Here is a 6,490-nt window from a genome sequence, read left to right on the forward strand (position 1 = left end):
AATATGACACAAATGGGGACTTCCCTGATGGACCAGTCGTAAAGAATCCGCCTTCCAACACAGGGGACGTGGGTTCCATCCCTGGGTCGGGAAACTAAGATCCCACGTGCCGTGGAGCAACTAAGCCCTCACGCCACAACTACTGAGCCCGAGCACCTCAACTAGAGAGCCCACGCGCCGCAGACTACAGAGCCCACGCGTTCTGGAGCCCATAACCAGAGAAAGAAAACCCGCACGCCACAACTAGAGAGAAGCCTGTGGTGCCGCAACGAAGATCTCGCGTGCCACAACTAAGACTGATGCAGCCAAAAATAATAAATAAATAAAATAAATAAACATTAAAAAAATATGACACAAACGAACTGAGCTACAAAACAGAAACAGGCTCACAGACATAGAGAACAGACTTATGGTTGCCAAAGGGGAGGGGGTTGGGGCAGGGATGGATTGGGAGTTTGGGGTTAGCAGATGCAAACTACTATATATAGAATGGATAAACAACAAGGTTCTACTGTATAGCACAGGGAACTGTATTCAATATCCTGTGATAAACAATAATGGAAAATAATATGAAAAAGAATGTATATATGTGTATAACTGAATCACTTTGGTGTACAGCAGAAATTAACAGAACCTCGTAAAACAGCTATACTTCAATAAAATAAAATTCTTTCAAATGATGGAGAGCAACTTGGGGGGGTGGATTATGGGGATAACAGCAAGATTGGGGAAGGCCTCTCTGAAGTAGTGATGTTTGAGCTGAGACGTCACTGGGAAGCAGAAGAAAGTTTCTTCAAGAACCCAGGGGACAATGATTTCAGGCTGAGGGAACAGCAAGTACAAAGGCCCTGAGGCTCAGGTCAGACCCTGCAGGGCCCTAGAGTCGAAGGTATGGGGATTGGATGTTATCCTAAATATGAAAGAGGCCACTGGAAGGTTTTGAGCAGGTGAGTGACATGATCTACATATTTAAAATATCACTCTAACTTTATATGCAGAGAGGAAATAATGAAAAAGAGAGGCCATCTAAGAGGCAAGAGATGATCTGCATACCCCCAGCCTGACACGAACTAGACACCCAGGAACCCCACCTGAATGAATTACAGCTCAGCGGAGCGTTGGGATCAGGCAGTGTGGCAGATCAGGAAGGACATCGCTGACTGTTTCTTTAGGGAATGAAGTTGTTTCCATCTTTGAGATTACACCACTGCAGAATAGGCCTTTTGTCTTTTTATGTTGATTTACTCCAAGTTAAAGGTAAGGAGAGAAGACACACATTGTATGAAACAAGAGGTCACCTTGAAATCGGCTCCGTCAGGCAGTCGGAAACAGGTGCTTACGCCGCGGCAGCCTAAGGTGCTCAGGCCCGCTGTTCAGCTCTCCCTCACGGCCACCTCTCCATTTTCCTAGGACCGGGATTAGGCCACTTTAGATGGTGTCCAAAGCAGATAACATGCTTTGAGATAAGAGGGAGTTGATTTATCCTAAAGAAAACCCACCCAAAAAGCTCTGTCTCTTCCTCTTCCTCTTGTGATAAAAACAAAATTCAACTGAGTATGAGACAGGCTGGGACCTGGGTGTCAGGAGCAAAAGCAGGGTACTACCCATGGTCCCTGCACACAGCACCACCAAGGGGGTGGGCAGGCCACCTAGGCCGCGCCTCTGACCCCACCCATGTATCCACCTCTACACTCACCCCATTTAAGGGACCAGCTCCACCGCTCCGGGGAGTGAGCAAGGGAACCTGTTACTTATTTTCACTCCCTTGTTCCCTCGTGCTGCAGCACGAGTCCCAATATAGCCTTCCCTGAATTTCGCATCTAGCCTCTTATCAATTTCTTCCCCACCCCCCACCCCCGGACCAGGAATCGAACCCACGCCCCCTGCAGTGGAAGCACGGAGTCTTAACCACTGCACCAGCAGGGAAGTCCCAGCCTCTTATCAATTTCTATTGATTAAGGAGTCCAAGAACCCTGGTCGGTAACAAGTCCATTTTAAAGATCTTACTGGCTTTATTCAGTGATTCATGAATTGGGCAGCATCCCATCTAGCAGATAGAAAGGAGCTCTAAAGAGTTATACAAAAGGGCAGGCTTTTATAGGCAGGAGGAGGTGGGACAAGGAAGTTGTTCTATCAAAGAGCTGATTGTTTCAGGCCAGGTCATCTTCCTTTGGGGCACAGTATGGGTCTATGAGGCCAGTTACCTCCCTAGTTCTGACCAGGTAATTCTAAAGTGACTGGTTAAGATTACTTTCCTGAAAGCATCTGAAATTGCAGTTAGGTTAGGTATTAAGTCTGGATTTGGTGACGTGGCCTTAGCATAAGTGACTCCATCTTGGGCCTGTTGTTTCTTTTTTTTAATAAATTTATTTATTTTTCGCTGCGTTGGGTCTTCATTGCTGCATGCAGGCTTTCACTAGTTGCGGTGAGCGGTGGCTACTCTTCGTTGCAGTGCGTGGACTTTTCATTGCGGTGGCTTCTCTCATTGCAGAGCACGGGTTCTAGGCACACGGGCTCCTGTAGTTGTGGCACGCAGGCTCAGTAGTTGTGGCTCGCTGGCTCTAGAGCGCAGGCTCATAGTTGTGGCTTACAGGCTTCGTTGCTCCGCGGCATGTGGGATCTTCCCGGGCGAGGGCTCGAACCCATGTCCCCTGCATTGGCAGGCAGATTCTTAACCACTGCGCCACCAGGGAAGTCCCTGTTGTTTCTTTTTTTAACACTGTCCTCTGCTTTGTAGACCTGCTGGGGAATCTGTGCTCCTTGTTTGACAAAGGTGGAACTTGAGTCCCAGAAGGTAAAAAGACATGTCACATGGCAAGGTAACAAGAGACAGGACTAGAACCCAGGCCTCTGGAGACCCAGACCAGTGCTTTTACTGAGAGAAACATCGCTTTACACAACAAGCAATTTCCCCTCCACAGTCACACTCGGAATTCCTCTGCCACACGGATTTTTCTGTAAAAACAAAGAGAGAAGGACTTACTTTGCTTCCCTTAGGCTCACACTCTGATTTCATGTAGGAGAGTGGAATGGGAATTAAAAGTGCTGGGAAAAGGTGAACGACTCAATCGTAAAATTCAGGGAAGCAGAGCGAAGAGGCCTGGAAAAGGGGACCCAGATGGAAACAATTGGGAGGACTATAAAACTGTGTATAATACCGGGTCTAAAGTTACCCAAGTTTTGGTAAAATGTGTTACAGGAACGAAAAAAGAATTAGGCCTAAGATTTCTGGGACTCTGGGGCTGCTCTAAAGGGAAACTGATTTAAACCACCAAGCTGCTATTATAACAGCAAACACTGCTCATTTTCGCCAGGAAAAAGTTCTTCTGTGTGTTCTTGGATAATCAGACATGGGCTCCTTTTCAAACTTCCTCTGGTGTCAGTGCCCACCTCGGTGACAGGATTCACGTCAGACTAGCAGGGTAAGCACAGGCGGATTCCAGCGGAGAGGACTGTCTGCTTTTGACTATTCCTACCAAGTCTGGAGTAGTTTGGACATTTACGTTCTGGTCGTGGAAATAATAGAGGTCCATTCTAGTAACTGAACCATGTCATATCCTGTACTTGCAGAACAATGAGAAAGGTTAAAGAGGAAATCCAAATAAACATTCAAAGTAAGGGGCAAAGCAGGCCTGAAACAATACACTGGCCCCAGAAGGAGAGGTCAAAGTGACTGACCCCATCTCCCTCTGAAAGGTTTTTTTTTTTTTAATTTCAATTTTTTTTATTGAAGTACAGTTGATTTACAATGTTGTATTAGTTTCAGGTGTACAACAAAGTGACTCATTTATACATATCATATTCCTTTTCAGATTCTTTTCCATTATAGGTTATTACAAGATACTGAATATGGTTCCCTGTGCTATACAGTAGGTCCTTGTTTATCTATTTTATATATAGTAGTGTGTATCTGTTAATCAACAAGTAACCATAACCCTCTGAAAGGTTTTCATAGGCCTTCATGTGCCCCTTCCTCCAAACACACAAAAATATCTAGTAAAAATTATAGTTTATGACTGCCTTAATATAAAGATAAATATATTAATATATATTAAAATATGTTCTTGGACTTAAAAGTTTATCTTTTTCTTTTGATTTTTTAAAAGAAATTAAACCTTGGGGCTTCCCTGGTGACTCAGTGGTTAGGAGCTCGCCTGCCAATGCAGGGGACACGGGTTCAAGCCCTGGTCCAGGAGGATCCCACATGCCGCGGAGCAGCTAAGCCTGCAAACCACAACTGCTGAAGCCTGCGCGCCTAGAGTACGTGCTCCACAACAGGAGAGGCCACCGCAATGAGAAGCCCGCGCACTGCAACAAAGACCCAATGCAGTCAAAAATAAATAATAAATTTAAAAAAAAAAGAAATTAAACATTAATGTGGGCCTGTGAAAGTGTGGTGGTCTCCCAGGCACTGTGGCTCCCGGCCCTAGTGGTTGAGGGAAGGGCATGAGGACCACAGGGAAGCCTTCAACAAACCAGTGACACAGGCTGCTGTGGGGTGAGAGCATGTGAGGATAGAGGTGGCTCCTGGACCAGAAGTAACATGAGCCCAAAATTACGACAAGAGTTCTGTGGAACTGATTCAGATAAGAATAAATTCTTAATCAGTTTCTGCTCAAGATCTTCCCAGAAGCTGCATACCCTGTAGTCTGTTTTGGAGAGAGCTCCCTCTAACAAAGTGTCCTATACTCATCATGAAGGAAGCAATGCAAAATTTAATCCATCAAAAAATTATCTTTAACTTATGAATTCTTTTTTATTCCCTTTGGCTGCCCCGCACAGCCTCTTAGTTCCCCGACCAGGGATCGAACCTGTGCCCCCTGCAGTGGAAACATGGAGTCCTAACCACTGGACAGCCAGGGAATTCCCCATAATTTATGAATTCTAATCTGTTATGAGTAGGTATGTCCAAGGGGAGAAAGGAGGTAGATGATGTAATAATGAGGGCAGAGAGAGAAGAGGACAGTCTCCAAGGAATCTAGAAAAAGAGAGATGATGTACAAAATACTTCATGATCGAACCAATTTGTGACTAGGGAAAAAAAGATAACTAGCTCTGGTTACTTGTTGATTTCTTTCCTTTTTTTTTTTTTTGTCTTTAGTTTGGAAAGTTTTTTAAAATACAGAAAATCTGTATGTTTCTTTTTTTATTCAACAAACATTCTCAAACACTACGGCAGGCCACGGACCACACATTAGGAACCAGAAGTAAGCATGGAATTTATGCTCCAGTTGTAGGAGGGGCAGCCTATGTTTTAAATAACAATAAATAAATAAATCCTCACAATCAAGTGGGACACAAAAAAGTAAACACAAGTAAGATGCATGGTAAAAAGGAAAAAAGCAAGATGCTAGAGCAACGTATGATGGGATGACCCAGCCTTTCTCTGCACAACGGGGACATTTTCCTCGTGGAAGGGACTTTTAAACTGAGACCTGGAAGATGAGCGCCACTCACTGGCTGTGTAGGGAGCGATTTACAGACGGAAAGAACATTCCCAGTTAAGCCTTGCAGTGGGGAAAATCAAATGAAGCTTTTAAAGATTATAAAATGGTGATTTATGATGAAGCTGGACATACAGTTAGGGACCTGAATATTCAGGACCTTATAGGTCATGTAGATGACCTGGGGATTTGGGACTTTATTCCAAGGTCAGTGAGAAACTTTTGAAGAGATTTCATCAGAGATGCATTTGAAAAGGACACTCGACTACAGTGAAGAATGGATTGGGTCAGGGAGAGGGATGCAGGCAGATCAGTTAGCAGTTGTTTAAGCAAAAGATGATGACATTATTTAATTAATTAATTAATTTTATTTATTTTTGGCTACTTTGGGTCTTTGTTGCTGCAAGTGGGCTTTCTTTAGTTGCAGTGAGCGGGGACTATTGTTCATTGTGGTGCGCAGGCTTCTCATTGCGGTGGCTTCTCTTGTTGTGGAGCACAGGCTCCAGGCGTGCGGGCTTCAGTAGTTGTGGCATGAGGGCTCAGTAGTTGTGGCTCACAGGATCTACAGCGAGCCTGCCTTGGCAGGCAGATTCTTAACCACTGCGCCACCAGGGAAGTCCGATGATGGCATTTTGGACCAGATAGGGGCAGTGGGGTTGGGGAGAACTGGACAAAGTTCAAGGGTGTGTAGAGGTTAGATAAATTCTCATGACTGATTTAACATGGAGGATGAAAGTCAGGGATGTGTCCGTGATTTCTAAGTTTCTGGCTTGAGCAAGTAGAGACTGGGTGGAACCTTTACAAAGCTAGAAAACACCAGAAGAGGGGCAATTACGTGGGAGGATAGGGAAACAAGGTCATGTTCAGAAGGTAATGGTTACTGTAGAAACAAAGACTTGCACCCAAGCAGACTGGCTTGAGATCCCACACTCTTACCACCATAGTGTATCGTCACTGTGTTTTCCCTAGTGTGACAAAGGGAGTTGGAAATATAAGTAATGTGCCCTTAAATTTTTCAGTTAGCTTAAGCCAAATTATTGTGTCCT

The sequence above is a fragment of the Aethalodelphis obliquidens genome, unplaced genomic scaffold (genome assembly GCF_003676395.1).
Source record: "Aethalodelphis obliquidens isolate GAN/ISIS:26980383/991018 unplaced genomic scaffold, ASM367639v1 scaffold36, whole genome shotgun sequence".
NCBI lineage: Eukaryota > Metazoa > Chordata > Mammalia > Artiodactyla > Delphinidae > Aethalodelphis > Aethalodelphis obliquidens.